This window comes from Dendropsophus ebraccatus, chromosome 7 (assembly GCF_027789765.1).
Source record: "Dendropsophus ebraccatus isolate aDenEbr1 chromosome 7, aDenEbr1.pat, whole genome shotgun sequence".
Lineage (NCBI taxonomy): Eukaryota > Metazoa > Chordata > Amphibia > Anura > Hylidae > Dendropsophus > Dendropsophus ebraccatus.
In genome coordinates, this window is record NC_091460.1 from 70458672 (window position 1) to 70477421 (window position 18750).

The window sequence follows — 18750 nt, forward strand, 5'->3', positions numbered from 1 at the left end:
TCCAGGCTGTCCTCCTCCACCTGTATTCCTGATTGTTGAAGAGCAAGTCTCAATCCCCTTGTGCACTTCATGTTATGCTCCCTCGCTGTTGAGCCTCTCACATTAGGTCCTAGTTCTTATCCTCTCCTATTTCATGATAATCAGGTCACCCTCTTATAACTATAACTGAGCATGTGTGACCTGCAAGCTGAGCTGAATTAGAGGTCATAATCCTAGGTGACCAGTGAGGAGCCATAGGCTGTTATCCATGTTTTCCAGGACTCCATAGGGCTGCATGCAACTTCTTCAGCCACCAGTATTCAAATGCCGAACAATCGAACACAAGCATGCTCGAGTAACGCTCTATCAGTAACCAGCTATAAACATCACATTTGGGGCCAGTGAGTAGTGAAAGATTATGTGGCAAACTAGTTGAGGATTATTAATTTGTACCATATACTTTCAATAGCAGGCAGGTTTTGTTAAAGTGACTGTACCACCAGGCCCAGGCTGAAGCACTGGAGGCGGCCGACCCACCCTTAGTGGAAAGAAACCCCGGCTCCTCCATGACGTGACTCCATTAGAATCAATGGAACCCTATCATAGAGGGGCTAGGGTTTCCTCCCACTAAGGGTGGGTCGGCCCACCTCCAGTGCTTTAGCCTGGGCCTGGTGGTAAAGTCACTTTAACTTTAATACCCCATTAAGTCTGTATATTTCTTGAGAGAACTGGGGAAAAAAACAAAAGGAAAGCAGGAAAACCAATTACTACAATAAAATAAATTTCTAGGATTTTACATTCATGGTCTGTTAGAAAAGGCCATCAGTGTATGATTGTAGTAGGGTCCAATAATGGAAAACCCACCAATTTGCAGATGCTGTGCCCCTTCACTACAGTACAAAGCAGTGAATATGGGCAAGGAGTGAGAATAAATGCTTGGTACTGAAGCTCAGCCTATACAAACATACAAAACAAAGCAGATCTGCTGTAACAGGCGCATCATCATGCATTGCCATGTGTGTCACTACTGGTTGGCATTAACAGTGTAGGGACTCTGCTCCTTTATCACGACATGGAGAGAAAGGAGCTGCTGCACATCACACCTATGACTGACACTAATGCCACTCAGCTACATTTAAAAACCAACACCGGGATGTTGGTATATAATTTGATCAAACCATATTGCCCCGTGTACCACTTGCCGGTCTCCCGGTTCACATGGGTCCCTACACTAACTCCACACTCTGTCGGTCAGCGATGGCCAACCCCGCAAAACATGCACAAACAGGGAAGGGAGGCCATGGAATGGCCCTGTAACCCCAATGTCACAGGACCAAATCCAAAGTGCCCCCCTAAAACCCAGTTCTCACCACCGGCGGAGTAAGCTGCCGCCAAACACCACAAGTGTGTACATGCTCTTGTACTCACCATTACTGCTGCAGATAGAATGGGAAAGATAGGAGGTACTGACATGTGAGCACAGGTGTTTCCTGCTAACTTGGGTCATGTGGGTCTTACGAAGGGGAGTGCCAGCTGCTCAGAAAAGGGAGAAAAATAAAACATGACATGGAGAGAAAGGAGCTGCTGCACATCACATCATGGGGGGGCACTTTGGGTTTGGTCCTGTGACATTGGGGCTGGAGGGCCATTCCATGGCCTTCCTTCCCTGTTTGTGCACGCTTTGCGAGGTTAGCGGTCGCTGACCGACACAGTGTGGAGTTAGTGTAGGGACCCATGTGAACCAGGAGACCAGCACGTGGTACATGGGGCAATATGGTTTGATCAAATTATATACCAACATCCTGGTGTTGGTTTTTAAATGTAGCAGAGTGGCATTAGTGTCAGCCATAGGTGTGATGTGCAGCAGCTCCATGTCGTACTCTGCTCATTTATATTGATTATTAATATGGACAACCCATGAACACCAAACATCCCTTTTGACAGTCTCCAAAACTTGTATTTGGTTTAGTTTTAGCATTGTTTTGTGTTGTTGTGGCTTTTTGGTTATGCAGTGGTTGACTCGAAAGTCAAAGAAGCCTCAAAAACCTGAAGTAATGAAAAATTGTGTATGCCCAACACTAAATACCTCTCACCAGGGACATAGAAGTAAAAAATGGGTTCTATGATTCTTGCCAAGGTACTGTATTAGTTGATCTAATACAGGGGTGCCAAACTTAAAAAGACAGTGGGCAAAAATTGAAAAATTGGACAAGGTCACGGGCCAACTAGGTCACTGTCAAAGTGTTGTGCAGCATTTCTGTAGTAGCCAGCTCTCCCAATGGTGCCACATATATTAGCCAGCGCCCCAATAGTCTCCCACATAGTAGCCAACCGCCCAATAGTGTCCCATATAGTAGCCAGTCCTCCCATTAGTGCCCAATATAGTAGTCAGCCGCCCAATAGTGTCCCATATAGTAGCCAGCACTGCCAATAGTGCTTCCTATAGTAGGCAGCCCCCCTGATAGTCTTCCACATAGTAATAAGCCCCCTCAATAGTTGCCCATATAGTAGCTAGCCCCCACAAAAGCCCCCCATATACTTGTAAATTACTGTCCCATTAGTGCCCCTACTGGGGGACCCAAGTAGTCCAAGCGCCAGTCTGTACTGCACATATTATTATCAGCTGCAATTTTTATGGGCCAGCTCAAGGAAATCAATGGTTTTCCTTGGCGGGCGAAAAATATTGGAACTGCAGGCCAGATTTGGCCAATGGGCCAGAGTTTTGACCTGTCTGATCTAATATATTAAATGCTCATACCCATAGGGGTATGACAGATTACTTAATAATTTTAGTGACTATTCCATATTCTTGAATAGAGTTGGCAAAAATCCATGAACACGGAATGTGTGAATGCAGCCTTAAACTATGTTTTATATGCACACCTGAGTGCACCTTTTTCTGGACCCACTACTTGTTTGGGTTAAAAAAAAACTTACAAAATAGAGGCTCACAAAGAAGGCTCAAAATAGTGTTGGTGCGCTATTACACTAATGTAAATAACGACACCTATGAGAGGAGGTAAATAAAAGGAATATTGTGGTGTCCCACCCCAGGTGTTGCTATTGGTTACACCCTTCGCAAAAGCTTGTACTTATTGGGGGAGATTTATCAAAGGGTGTAAAATTTAGACTGGTGCAAACTGCCCACAGCAACCAATCACAGCTCAGCTTTCCTTTCAGCACTGCCTAAAGCTGAGCTGTGATTGGTTGCTGTGGGTAGTTTGCACCAGTCTAAATTTTACACCCTTTGATAAATCTCCCCCATTGTGTGTGTGATGTAGTGATAAATTTTCGCCACTAGATGTCACTATTGTAAGTATATGCACTTAGTTGCCGCACAGCTGAAGTATGGAAAGGGTTATTGTTTGTTTATCGGTCACATGGATCTGTGAACCTATGAGAGTGTCTCCTTCTTCTATCCTATCATCATCTTCTTTACTTCTTCTGTATGCACTCTTTACCTATTCACAGCGCACCTTACAGTAGCTGTAGTTAGGAAATTACGTGGGTAGAGGAGGTGTAGTGGTTCTTTTGTATTGGACTTTGTAGGGGAAGGACGCAAACTAGAACACTCTCTACAGTGGTTCCTTTGGGCCCTGGCCCTCTGCCAGGTCCCCAGTCACAGTCTTAGTAAGGTTCCTGTACAGTAAGGAAGCAAGACAAGACGCAGCCAACAGTTTCTCTTTAACTAATTTTACACAACGTTATGCACTGTTAAACCTATCACAGGAGAGGACAAGTCAGAGATCATCTCAACCCACGCCTTGGACTAGGAGAGTCACAGTGCAGGACAGTATCCACTAAAGGCAAAGAAAGCTAGGAACTGATCTGGATAGAGCAAAGTTGCTAGGAGCCTAGGAACTCTATCTGGCAGTGTCAATAGCCTGGGTGGGTCACTACTCCACTCCAGACCACAGTGATAACAGCCCAAGGAATCCCATAGCAGCCCGGCAGGTCACTGACCACAGGGGGAAAAGGTGTAACTGGCCCTTTAAACTAAAAGCAGGTGTGCCACCATACTGGTACTGGCATCACAACACAACACCATAGGGCCCGGTTACATCTCGGCCAATCACCATAGAGCTGAAGTCACACTTCACTATCTAGCCAGTGACGGGCAACACCTCCGGCTTAACACCTCGGGGGCACACCACAATATTAGGGTACAATCACCCAATCACCCAGTGTTTTGTACTGTTTTACCTTTATGCTCCAAGCCCTATAGACCAATGTCTTGTGGAAACCACTGGTCAATACATGTAATAGCTACTTGCTGGGGACAGATACAAGTAAATACTATACATAGCATGTAGCAAGACCTCAAGAAGAAAAGTTCCGCAATCAAGGCGTTTATTTTAAGTTCTTTTTGGATGGCTAAACTGCAAATAATTTGACCAAGTATAAGCCAGGGTACTAGGGCATCAAAGTACTGGAGGCGGCGGAGCAGACACAGTAAGGCTCCGTTCACACTACGCTGAATCCTGCCTTTATTGTGTTTGAATGGGAGGGTTTGCGCACCTCTGTTCTCCACGCCTCTCCCCTTAAAGAATTTACATGTCAATGTCGATTCCGAAGTGTGAATGTGGCCTAATGGATAATGGATGGTAGACAGAACACTGGGAAGCAACAAAGTAGGTGGAATATTGGCAAACAGCATAGAAGTCATGCTACAGAGGCAGTATTCAAGTGCACAACTGAGTGTGAAGTGGGGCAGCACCTTGCACAATATTGTGTGGTAGAAGGCACAGTACTAGAGGCAGCACATCAGACAAGGTATTGGGTGCAGCACAGCAGGCATAGTGATGAGTTCTGTACAGCATTGGCAGCAAATATAGGGGGAGATTTATCAAACAATGTGTAAAGTGAAACTGGCTCAGTTGCCCCTAGCAACCAATCAGATTCCACTTTACAATCCTTACAGACTCTTTGGAAAATGAAAGGTGGAATCTGATTGGTTGCTAGGGGCAACTGAGCCAGTTTCACTTTACACCATGTTTGATAAATCTCCCCCATAGTGTTACAGGCACATGAGGTAGCCACAGGATTGGGGACAGTAACAGCGGGATAATACCAAGTGTAGCAGCATGTTTGCACTGTTAGGCCATGTTCACATGGTGTAACACTCCGGCCGTTCTGTGACCCGGCCAGGTCACAGAACAGCTGGTGTTAGAGAAAATCATCCCAGGCGGTACAGTAGTAACGGCCGGATGATCTTTACTGCTGATGAATTGGGATGCGGGCGCAGAAAACTGACACGTCAGTTTTTTATGCGGCGCAGCTAGCGATCCCGGACAGAGTGTATACCATGGATTCCCTTAGCCTGCAGCACAATGTAGATTTAGTAGTAATCATGGCCGTTGTTTAAAATCAGCAACAACGGCCATGATTACTACTGAACTTAATGTTGTGTGAACATAGCCTTAATAGGTAAAAGAAAATTGGATTTTTGGCCACTAGAGAATATGGCAATATGCAGCAAAAAAATAAAAATGTTTGGCAGCATGAGATTCCACACAATATTATAGCAGGAACTGATGGAAATCATGGCAGAGGCAAGGTGGCATCATTCAGAATGTGACCTCAAAAACAAACTCCCCAGAATCCAGGGAGGGTTGGATTTTGGTGAATGCACAGTTCACCCAAGAACTTTCCAGTCTTCCTTTCATGTTAGGACCAAAATTGTTCACAAGCAATCCTTAGGATAGCTTCACATGTACTGTATCGCAGCAGATTTGACTGAATGAATAAACACAGCATCAAATCTGCTTCGAATCTGCAGAAGATTCGCAGCAGATTTGACAGTGCAGATTTAATGCTGTGTACGTGTGAAGCTACCCTAAGAAAGAATATTCTGACCCCAGGCAAAGCTTAAGTATGCAGCCAAGCCAGTGCACTATAGGCCACTGCTTACTGCACATAGTTGCCTATCCCCACAGGCCAAATGTGTAGTACAACTAGGTAAAAAATGGAGTATACATGGGTATATTACTAAACATGCAATATTCTTCTCTACAACCACACACAAGGTAACATATTTGTGACATGCATTAAGAAAACACAGTGTAGAAACATTCCAAAAACATGAGTAGCCATTTTCTAGTCCAATTTTATAACCACCATGAGAATTTAAACAGATACACAAGTAATGCAGCACGCACATTTTCAGTCATCTAAATGCCATTGTTCTTACAGTAAGGTAACGTGCTGGTTTATGATAACCTTTGCAAAAATTGTCATACATTATTCAACTTGCTTGTCATGAAATGTGTTCTGCAAGCAAGGAGATAGAGGACAGAGCACAAAGTGTTGCGCTATGCATGATGACACAAGGGAGAGCTCCGCTGCTATTGTAATGCGCTGAGGAAGAGACACAGTATGGTGTGGGGAGGGAAAGCCCCGAGCTGCTGGGGATCAGCCAAAAACAACAAAAAAATCTGCTACAGAAACTGATCGACTGTGACAGGCAGCGAACAGGGATCTCATTCATTAAAAAGCTGCTCATTGAGCAAAATTATTGGTTATAGCAAAGAGCTTTTTATCTGGGTTGTGGTACTTGCAAGACGTAAAGTCACAACAAAATTAGTGTGCACAAAATGTAACTAACATTATTAGTATAACACACAGGAGTGGACAGGGCCCAGCTGTGAACCACAACACTATAAAAACATACCAACAAAAAATACCAACAAAAGCACAAGTTTTTGACAGTGGGTTTTTATTATCGTGGTTGTGCAGTCGCTTTATAAAGCACACTACAATGTTGATGGTATACTTGTTCTGTACTATTATATTTGTGCCCCAATAAGGTAAAAAAAAAAAAATGCCATAAAAAATAAGCTATGATAATAGATGCTAGACCAATATTTCACAGTGCTCATATCTTCTCCACTCAGTGGAGGTTGCAACGAGAGGCCATGTTCACATACTGTACTTTCTATGAAATGAATGGCCGTTGTTTCACAGCCTCAAAAACATGGCCATTTCCATGATAAAATTTCAGCAGTTTTTTCTGCCATCATATCTGTTTAATATTTGTTTTATTTTATTTTTTTAATCTTTCAGCAAATATGAACCCCCCCAAACCACTTGTACCTTCGGATAGCCGCTTTTAATCCAAGATCTGTCCTGTGGTCCGTTCGGCAGGTGATGCAGTTATTGTCCTAAAAAAAAATACTTTTAAATTTGAAGCCCGTGCCAAACTGGAGTATCTGTGCCCTAACTTTGCACCACCCCTCTGTCCCTCCTCCCCACTCTCTTCATCATTAGGAATGCCACTGGAACATTTTCTACATGCTGAACACTGTACATGTCCTTAACGATCCAGCCCATGTTCCGGGCTAAACAGGTGGGGAATAGAAGGCAATCTGCCTGGAGCATTCCGAATGATGAAGAGGGTGGGGAGGAGGGACGGAGGGGGTGGTACAAAGTTAGGGCACAGATAATCCTGTTTCGCACAGGGCTTCAAGTTTAAAAGTATTTTTTTAGGACAATAACTGCATCACCTGCCGAACGGACCCCAGGACAGATCTTGGATTAAAAGCGGCTATCCAAAGGTACAAGTGGTTTGGGGGGGTCAGATTGTGGGTACAGAGTCGCTTTAAATTATATACTGTTTTAAAAAGTATGGGTTCATTTGAACATAAGTGTGTCTATTTTTAAAGGGTACCTGTCACATGCTCTCCATAGTTTGATGTAAAGAGACACAGATCCACCTGGGGAATAGGGGTGCCATGGAAATGTACTATGCCCTACTAGTTCCATGCACAAGCTCGATTCAAATTAATGCATGCAACTAGCCAGGTATAGGTTGTTTCCTCACCAACCTGATCCCCCAGGGTGAGCTGCGTCTCTATACACTGAACTGTGGAAAGCATGTGCCATATGTACGACTTTTTCAAAGCTCCAAATGGCTGATAAGTAGCAGTCTATTTTTTTCAGTTTCCCCGACCAGTTGGAGAAATCAACATTTTGTTGTGCGCATGGATTTCAGTTCTCCATGACTGCTCTTCCCTTTGTCTAAGGGTCCTATTACACAGCCCAATCAAAAACTGTGAACGAGCACCAATCTGTTAGATTGGTGTTTGTTTACTGAGCAATTACACAGGCCGACTATCATGCATCAGGGGCTACACAGGCATAGTTACTGGTGTCCCTGCAGCCCTTGCCTTTAGTGTAAAATAATAAAGTAATAACTTACCTTACCACACTCCCTTGTGTCCTCGGAGGCCTTCCCTGGTGTCTGCAGCTCTGCCTTCTGTTCTGGTCTTTGCACTGACAGGCCACGGATGCTCAGCAGCCAGTTATTGCTGTCAGTGCAAGGCCCAGAAGAGAAGGCAGAGCTGCAGACACTGGGGAAGGCCTCCGAGGACACAAGAGAACGTGGTAAGGTGAGTTAATATTTTATTTTATACAACAATCATCAGCCGTCAGCCACATGTCACTATTACTATTATGCATGCCCGACGCCTGACGATTTTAGGTCTAGACCTAAAGGAACAATGAGCCGATGATCATCTAATCGTTCTCTCTGTTACACGGACGGAAATCGCCCGAATCACTCCGTGTAAGAGGGCCCTCATTTCATCCTCCCTGGAGAGAGTGTACTTTCCTAATAAGTTTAGATTACAGAATTGTCACAAATTCAGTTTCCTAATGTGTTAGGAAAGTGGTTACTAAAGGTAAGCAGAATAGGAAACATCTGAACCACCAGGACTTATGGTGGTTTTACACGGAACGATTTATCAGTCAAATTTGCACGATAACGGTCGAATTCGAACGATAATCGTACGTGTAAACGCAGCGAACGATCAAGCGACGAGCGAGAAATCATTCATTTTGATCTTTCAACAACTTCTCAAATCGGCGTTGATCGTTCCCAAAAAATTTGCAGATCGTTCCATGTAAACAGTCTTTCAACGATTTCACCTATGTATGAGATAGGCTTAAGCGATCACAAAATGATCGCAAAACGATTTTTCCGTACGATGTATCGTTCCGTGTAAACGCTGATCATTATGAAAAAAAACATTGTTCATTCTAAATCGTTAATCGTGCGATCGGGCGAATTATCGCTCCGTGTAAAAGTACCATTAGGGTCCTATTACACAGAGCGATTTTTTTTAACGATTAGCGACTAACAATTAACAATCGCAAACAAGATTGTTTATCGTTAACCTAAAATCGTTCACCATATTACACAGAAAGAAAATACAATCGTTACTATGATCGTTAATGCGATTGTTACTATGATCGTTTATTGTTCTGATCCCAGAAAAACAATAGGCAATGTGCTATTACACTGAACGATTAGTGAAAAATTGCAGAACTTGAGCGAACGAACATGGAATTACAGCGAACAATTAGCGAACGATAATTTTAGGTTCAGATCTAAATCAACGACATACAAACTATTTTTCTATTGTTGCCTGCAATTACACAGAACGATTATCGTTTAAATTCGAATGATCTAACGATTTTTTGCACGATAATCATCCCGTGTAATAGGGCCCTTATACTTGATGTCAGTATTCGGGTAATGACAACAAGACAATTTTAACATTAAACACAAAGCAGGACAACAGGAGACTTTACCCTCAAAAAAACATTACTAAACTGAGGAAATTCTTATTACAGTGAAATTCAGCCCATAGAGCATATAAAGTTTTAGTGAAGGTTTACATAAAAGGAGACCAAAAGGCACATTCCAGACTTAAAGAGTGGTGAAAACAAGACCCAGATCAAATGAACTACAACATGTATTAACTGCAAATGACCCTGAACCTAAACTATATTCATTTTATTCTAATTATGCACCGCATACCATCCTTAGGGTCCTATTACACAGAGCGATTTTTAATGATTAACAATGATTGATATCACAACTATCACAAACAAGATTGTTTATCGTTAACCTGAAATCGTTCACCATATTACATAGAACGATGGTCGTTAGTTACGATCGGTACTACGATCGTTATTGCGATCGTTACTACGATCGTTTAGTCCTTCTGATCCCAGCAAAACAATGAACAATGTGCAAATACGCTGAATGTTTAGTTAACAAATGTGGAATTACAGCGAACAATTAGCGAACGATTAATGATAATTTTAGGTTTTAGATCTAAATCAACGATCAACAACACACGAACGATTTTTTGATTGTTGCCTGCGATTACACAGAACATTTATCATTTATATTCGAGCAATATAACAATTTTTCACATGATAATCGTCCCGTGTAATAGGACCCTAATAGTCAGCAGTGATATAACTATAGGAAAGTCATTGACTATAGAAAGTCATAGATCCCCCACCCACTGCAGCAGCGCATAAAGTAAATATAACATATATAAATAAAGTAAAGCCCCTATTACATGGGGCGACTCTGAGGAGCGCTCTCTTGTCCTTGTTGGCAGAGTTGATCGAGTTCGAGTTTGTCCGAATCCGAGCATTCAGCATTTGATTAGTGGTGGCTCCTGAATTTAAATAAAGCCCCAAGGCTATCCATGGAAAACATGGATACAGCCTATGACTATATCCATGTTTTTCAGACAACCTTAGGGCTTTATCAAACTTCAGAAGCCACCACTAATCAAATGCCGAACGTTCGGGTTCGGACGAACTTGAGCATGCTCAATATTGACTCATCTCTACTTAGGAGCTCAAAGCCCCCCTCAGCAGCCCCCTTGAGACACATGCCTTTCTAATATCTGTGGACTGTGAGTGACTGAGTAACTCCAACACATTTACTGACCACCCATAACTTGTTGCTGCTGTTGGAGTTATGAATTTCCAAGTGGCAAGTCCTGAATGCTATGTATAGCTGCTTTGACGTAATTTTTTTAATAGTGTTTTGCGTCCATGTATCCCTTGGTGCTGCAGCTAATTCACAGAGCTAAGGCAGGTTCCTGACATGATCAGTCTCCTTCTTTCTGTGGCAGCTGACATAAGGTCCTAATGGTCCCGATATTGGGCTGTGCAAGGATGCAAATGAATGTGGATCAGCGAGATCAGCGCTCACTTGCAGTACCTTTACAAAGCATGATTCACACTGGGTTGACACTGTGTTTTTAAAGGCTGTTTTTTTTCATCCGTTTTATGCAAAAACTGATGCATGTGTGCATCAGTTTTTCCATAGACTTCCATTAAAGAAAACGGATCAAAATGCATTCTTTTTTTTTTTTAACCCCGTTTTTGTGTACATCAAACAAAGGATCCATTTTAATCTGTTTTTTGATCCTTTTTTTTAATAATGGAAGTTAATGGAAGAACAGATCAAAACTGATACACACAAATACATCAATTTTCATCCGTTTTCACATAAAATGGACTGCAAAAATGCAGTGTGAACCCAGTCTAGCTCAGATACGAAGAGTTTTATTGTAAACCTATGAGATGCAGCTTCAGCGATAGCTTTGTAATAGGTGTTTCTCAGTCAGCTCTTACTGGCAGAAATTGAGGAGAGCTGTGTCAAACTGCATCTGATAGGACACCTTAGGGAATCTCTAGACAGTAAGGGAAGTTTTATTATTACATTATCATGATAACAGCCATATGCTTTACAGCAACCACCTTTAATTTAGGCAACAATGAACAGGAGCTGTCCCAATGACTAGAATAGGCACACATTGAATTATTGATTGATTTATTTTTGTCACTGTGTGTTCACTTTTCACGTGTGTTTGTCTCGAGGATTTTCAGGTTGCAGTCTCCCTTTTGGGTGTCCCCCCTGGATGTCTAGGGGAGGCATGTGTGGCCATCTGTGTTCCTTGCCTCCCTGCAACCCTGAGTCCCCTTTGGGAGATAGTCACTCTGTTTGTTTGTTTGTTTGCTTATCAGCAAACACTTGCACCTTTTAGTGCGCTTGAGAGAGAGCACACTCCTTGGACTCTCAATAAAAAGGTAGTAAAATAGAAAGTTTAAAAAAAAAAAAAAAAAAATCACTCCAGTACATGCATTCCATGTCCGTGATCCGTCAGGATCACGGAACGTGGGAATGCAGCCTTAGATATTTGAAGGGAACTATCAGCAGGTTAGATAAATCTAATAGCCCCTATTGCGCACGGGGCACCAAGGAGGGAGGTATGTCTCTTATCTTCCTCCTCAGTGCTGTTCCTGTGCAGTTAGCAGTGTAATCCCCTGCCCGGAACACCACCCCACCCTTATCGCACGAGCTGGCCCACTCCTTCTATTAATAATGCAGGTGATTGTCGCCAAGGAGGAAGGTAAGAGACATATCTTCCTCCTTGGCACCCCATGCACAATAGGGGGCTATCAGCAGATTAGATTTATCTTCCCCTTTAAAGGACAAATGTCATAATTTTCATGCTGCCTGAAACACGGTCAGTCAGTCATCAGGGCGGTAACCAGTGGATTTAGGCAGGATGAAAATTGACAGGTTCCCTTCAACCCCTTCAGGGCTGGTCCAGAGCTAATTTTTTAAAAAATCTGACCTGCCTCACTTTATGCGGTTACAGCTCTGTGATGCTATACCTTATACATGCGATTCTGAGAATATTTTCTCGTGACATATTGTACTTTAAAATATTGGTATATTTTGGCCAATATCCATACTTTTTTGGGGTGAAAAATGGGCACTTTTTAATGAAAAAAAAAATACATTTTGCATTTTTCTCAATTTAATTTTATATGGGCAATGTGCGGATCTAATTATGATAATTTTGCCAGTGTCAGTACGCAAGCAGCTATACTAAATATGTGTACTGCCCCCCCCCCCTACTAAATTTATTATTGCATTGGGGATATGGGGATTATATGTGTTTTGTACTTTATTTATATTTTTATTTCTGTGGGGTTTTTTTACATTTTGGACACATATCAATAAAAGAAACTGCAAAGTAGAGTATAATGTACTAAATATGTGTACTGCCCCCCCCCCCCCCCACACTAAATTTATTATTGCATTGGGGATATGGGGATTATATGTGTTTTGTACTTTATTTATATTTTTATTTCTGTGGGTTTTTTTTAACTTACCTTTTTTCTTTTACTATCCCACTATGGGGACTTGCAGATCTGCATTGCATTTGTAAATTGCCTGTCATAGGTATAGCTGATCAGGCTCTGCCTTAGAGCTGAGCCTGATCAGCTTCCATAGGTATGAGACAGGAGGCCTAGGGGAATCCTTATGTTGTCATAGCAACCATCGGGCTGTGCAATCGCTTCACACAGCCCTGATGTGAGGAAGAATTCTCCCTCTAATCTGCACTATAGATGCACTGATCGCAGAATCTGTACTGTCAACTGCCACAATCAGGGCTGAGCCCAGGTCTCAGCAGATGCAGTGGATGCTATCACTGACAGCCGAGACCCACTGCAGATGGCGCGGGTGCAGCTTCTGCGCCCGTGTCATCCCAGGATGTAACTGTACGTTCCTTGGTGGTGGTGCACCACAAAAAGCGATGCACAGTTAGTGCCTGGTCCTCAACTGGTAATATGTGGATACATAGTACGGTTGTATACCTCAAAAGATTGTTTGTATCCTGGTTTGTAGTTAAACTACATTGGCTAACATGGGAATACTCCTTTTAATGAGATCTGTAATTGGATACCAAGCACCAGGATTTGTGGATGCAATACAGATACAGATTCACAAATGTCCTCGTGTAATAGGCCTGTCTTAAAGGGGGTATTAAGAATTAAAAAAAATATCTGCTTTCTTCCAAAAACAGAACCACTCCTCCCCCCAGTTTGTGTGTGTGGTATTGCAGCTTAGTACCACTGAAGTAAATGGAGTACAGTTGTAATACCACATGCAACCTGAGAACAGATGTGTTGCAGGAATGTTTTTCTATCCTGCATAGCCCTTTTAAAGGGGAACTATCAGCAAGTTGAATGACTGTAACCAGCTAACAGCCCCCAATAGCGCCCGGGATGCTAAAGAGGAAGGTATGTGTCTTACCTTCCTCTTCACGCTGGTCCCATGCTATTAGTCGGTAGTTGAGGTTAGCCGGATGACGCTACAGTGTTCCTAACAGTGCTCCGGAGCGGAGTTTACCGTGACTAACAGCATGGAATCAGGAAGAAGGTAAGACACATAGCTTCCTCCTCAGCGTCCCTGGCACTATAAGGGGCTATCAGCAGGTTAGATTTGTCTAACCTGCTGACAGTTCCCCTTTAAACAGGCTGTAAAGAAGTTGCCTGTTCATTTTTAACTACTTAGCTGTTGTGCTCACATATTATTCACATAAACTCACATATTATTCACTTTGGATGCTGTTGGAGCTTTCTTTTGGTTCAAGTCTACAGCGCCTACACCAAGTATTGTAGGCCAACCAGCGTGCATCAACCTATCTGTACATTTGCCCATCACTGGATATCCTCCACAACGTGCTGTTGGATCTCTATTTTTTATGTCATTTTAAAGGCCAATCATCAAATAATTGCAGGAAAAGTTGTAGTGTGCTAAGGTCCACCTTCCTATTACTGGATATGAGATCTTTGGTTGCACTTGCTCTGCATCAATATATCAAAGATGCTAGTCAAATGCTAGTCTTCCTATAACATAATGCAGCATATTGTGGCTGTACATCAAGTTCACGCAGAGAATCCTGGAAGCTGTAGTATATTAGTAATTGGAGATCCATTAATTGTCCACTAAGGCTTTACATCATTGCTATATTTTGCAGACCTATGAAATGCTACGGTCTGCGGCCCTACGATACGCTACATTTTGTAGCCTCTATAGTCATCTCTGCAGTCTGACTCAGAGTGCAAACCATGTTGTCACCTCGTGAAGTCATCTGCAAAAGGCGGCCTTCTGCCAGAAGATTACTCACCGACACTCTGCAATCCACACTGCAGCTTGGCACAAGGTAAAAATATGCGTTAGCAATTATAAAGTAAAATTATTACGAGAATGAGCAGCATATGCTGGACACACATGGCCCATAAATATCACTACGGATAAAAGCTGTAAAAGGTAACTTAGAACACTGACGTCACTCACTGACAAGAAAGCTTTCCAGTCATGGCTATACGGTGTTATAAGAAGCGCTTGTATACCATTTGATTTCATTTGCCCATAGGGAATAATAAAGGAAATAATATCTTCACTTTTCACTAAGTCTAACATTATATTAACTGAATATGGCTTTGTTCAAATAATATTATTCCTTCCCATACATCTGTGCCTTCCATTTGTAAAAGCACAAGTTGGAGTGAGGAATCAAAAGTACATTATACTCTACTTTGCAGTTTCTTTTATTGATATGTGTCCAAAATGTAAATAAAATGAGCCTCAACAACTTCCCGTAATTATTATTTTGCAATTTCAAAAAAAATTATAAAAACAATATGAAAGAAAAAGAGAATGCACACACTAACACTATCTGTCCTTTTATACGGTATGCCTGAAAAACTTAGTGCACTTTGAAGCCTTTAAGCCTTTTTTTAGGCAGAAGACATATGATTGATAAAAAAAATATAAAAAAAAAAAAAAAGCAAAAAAACAAAACCTCCCATAAAAGCTTTCGCTTGATGCTGTAAGTAAAATGTGGAATACAATAAACCTCACATTTACATGGGCCATTATCAGAAGGCACAGGGTTGTGCAAGTGCAGCTAACCTACTGTCTCACAGTATGGCTGGTCTACCGAGTGCACCAAGTATGGGCTCAGAAGAAGAAACAGAGACGTCTTGTACAGCTACCTGACCCACAAGCTCCTTGGTTACAGAGATAAGCCATATAGCCTATTAAGCAGCTCCAGTGCACTATACCACTTACTCTAAGTACCTGCTATGTGTATATGTGGTTAGCCATAGTAGTGTTTATTGGTAACAGGTGTAACAAAGGAGACATATGCTGCAATGTGGAATTCTTTACATATGTTCTAATGCTAAAATGTTTAAACTCCTCATACTCCTAATATACGTTATATGGCCACCTATAGTAAATTGGTAATGAGGTCAAAGGGGTTGTTTGATCATAGAAAGTAAGGGCATTTTCTAGAAGCGATGCCACTTTTATTATAAGCTGGGTATAGATGATAATTCTTAACAAGATTTGAAAATACTTGTGGTGTAAAGTTTATATGACACCCAACCCAACATGATCATGTGTATATACCCTTACAGCCAAAACATGATCAGGTCAAGGGTTCACAATAGAATTGTCTTTATTATTAGTAATGACTAAATGTGCTAAACCAAAAAACTTATTTTTATCAATTCTTAAACCAAAAAACTTCTGGTCAAGCAGCAATGTGGGTCCAAAATGGTCTTCATTTACTTTATATTAAAGTATAACTATTATTTAAAAAACTTGTCAGTGACAAGTCAGAGGTTTGCATTGGTCGGGGCCTGGGTGCTGAGACTAGATTGACGTCTGCACACACTCTGCCCCTTCATCTCTGCTGTCACTGCTAATATGAGCAGTTGATGGAATTATAATGGGAGCCTATAGAACTTCCAACAATTTCGTCAACCAGAAGTTCAACAGGCTCCCATTATAATGCAGATCACTCATATTACAAGTTAAAAGCAGAGAAGAAGGGGCAAATCATGTGCTGCTGAGTGCATCTGCCCCTTCGCTCTAGTGGTCGGCAGGGGTCTCAGCACCCCGACCAATGCAAACTTCTGACGTGTCGCTATGAAATGTCAGGAATTTTTTTTTAATTATAGTTACACTTTAATATTGGTGCAATAACTAAATGGTCGTATTTACCTGCATATTCAGCATAACATCTGTATTACATTGTACCATAGTCAACCAGGTTTCCATTAAGGTATTTGCCATCTTTGAAAGAATCTGGAAAAGTTTACAAGCACCTTGAGTAAGTAATCTCTGTTGATCAATGCACTGTGCTTTGATGCTCACGTACATGGACCCTGGTGAGTTTTGAACTAGTTGTAATACAAAGAAGAAAAAAAAGGTTTAAACCATTCCACTTATGTATATGTCATAGACATACCAATATATAGCCCAATTCTTTATTATCAGTGGAAACATAAAAGAGCAACAACCTTGTAAATAATTAGCAAAAACTGAAACAAATGAGTCATCCATTTAAGTGGCAATTAGTTTTTGATCAATGTAATAGATTTTTAATATGTTTTTCTCCATTAACATATAATTGCCATAAACAAATATTTTCCTACCAAACACATATGATTATTTTTTTTTGCTAAAATGGGGAAAAATTACAATATACTGAAAATGGAACACACAAAAAGATTGGTCTCTTAAAGCCAACAAATGCTTGTATTATGGCTGACTTTACTTAATGTCTAGTCCAATAATGATAATAATAGTAATTTCCTTACTGTGTTACCCATCTGGAATTTAAGAGCCACAACTGGAAAACCCAGTCTCATATTTCTCATGCAGCTGAAAACCTCAGACTTCGCATTCTCTTCATTACACTTATATTTCTAGCTAGTTAAAAAGCCAGGGCAGTACATATTGCTACAAGTGTTGTTTCTAGATGAAAGTCTGGATGAATCGGTGCAAATAATATTCTGTACTGTATGAAATGTACAGTCTGCTGCAGGATCCGTGGGAAACTTTGCTGAACAGGCCCTAGAAGATTTTACAAATGATAGTGATGCACAGATCTGCTCTTGGGGCTATGTATTGTGGCAGGACAATGGCAGAAGGAGGCCTTGCATTGGCGAGCAGCTCAAAGTCACATTAACAATGTTTGAGTGGTGTAAGGGTCAGCTGCCATAGCAACAAGAAAAAAAGTTTGGTCACAAAACCAGCAAACTGCAAAGGGTTCCCATTTACTTCTACCATAAGGAATATACATAAAAGGATTTCTTAATGTGGAAGAATCTTGAAACAATTAATCAAAGGCACTGGCTTGCAAACATTAAAGGGAACCTGTCGCCAGCCACCTTCATTTCAAATAATTATCACTCAGTATTCTTTTTTACCTATTTTTTATGTTAAATGTGCCCATTGCCAAATATAAAAATATTTCGATCCCTAAAAAAACCCTCTATGTTTTAGTTGTAGGTACTGAACATTCCAATAGGATTAGTGCAACTATATTTGCAAAGTGTAATGAAACTAATTGCAATTATTGTATTTTTACATAGTGTTTAATTTGAGAAAATCTAGGCTGAGGAACAGACCTCTATCGGGAATGTAAGCTATGTTATCATGGCTGGATTGTCAAAATTAACAAAAACACAGAGAAATGCAACATCTTACCGCAATGGCAAGATAGAAACCCAATACAGATATGAAAATCACTAAAAGCAGCCCCCAATCTCCATAAAAATAATAAGGCTCTTTGTTACCATTTGCAAATAGTGTAAACCATCCCACCAAAGGTCAAAATTAACACCATTTCTATGATCATCTTGATAGATTTTTAATAATTTTTTCCCCAGGAAAATATTTTTAAATAAATCTAATTAATATTGCGGCCTTAGCTAGGGAAAGGCCTGGCCTGACTGTTACCAAGCTGCTTTCTCCTTTATTGCAGTGAGCTCTAATCCAGAAGCTGAGTCATAGCTGGCATTATGGTTGCTAGGGTTAGACTGCCTAACAACATCAGATTTTTCTATGAATATTTCAGGCAGGATTTCTGGGCAAACCAGCATGTCTTTAGTTTTTAACTCAAGTCCAAATGTTACTACGGCTAGGCAAGACTAAAAGAGGTATATATAAATTCATATCAGCACTGCTGCATCCCTGCTTAATTCCTGATTTGGTGCAAGGGAAGTAAAGACAGGATGTAGTGGTGCTAAGCTGAATCAGCTCAACATCACTGTGTCTCCCACTGTGGTTAGCCCAGTGGAAGA

The 18750-nt window shown here is 41.3% G+C and overlaps 1 protein-coding gene across 3 annotated transcripts in view; it reads right to left on the minus strand.

The window, feature by feature from the left end:
- STOX2 (storkhead box 2) overlaps positions 1-18750 on the minus strand; it is a 161509-nt gene that overhangs the window by 64976 nt on the left and 77783 nt on the right. The window lies entirely within an intron of this gene.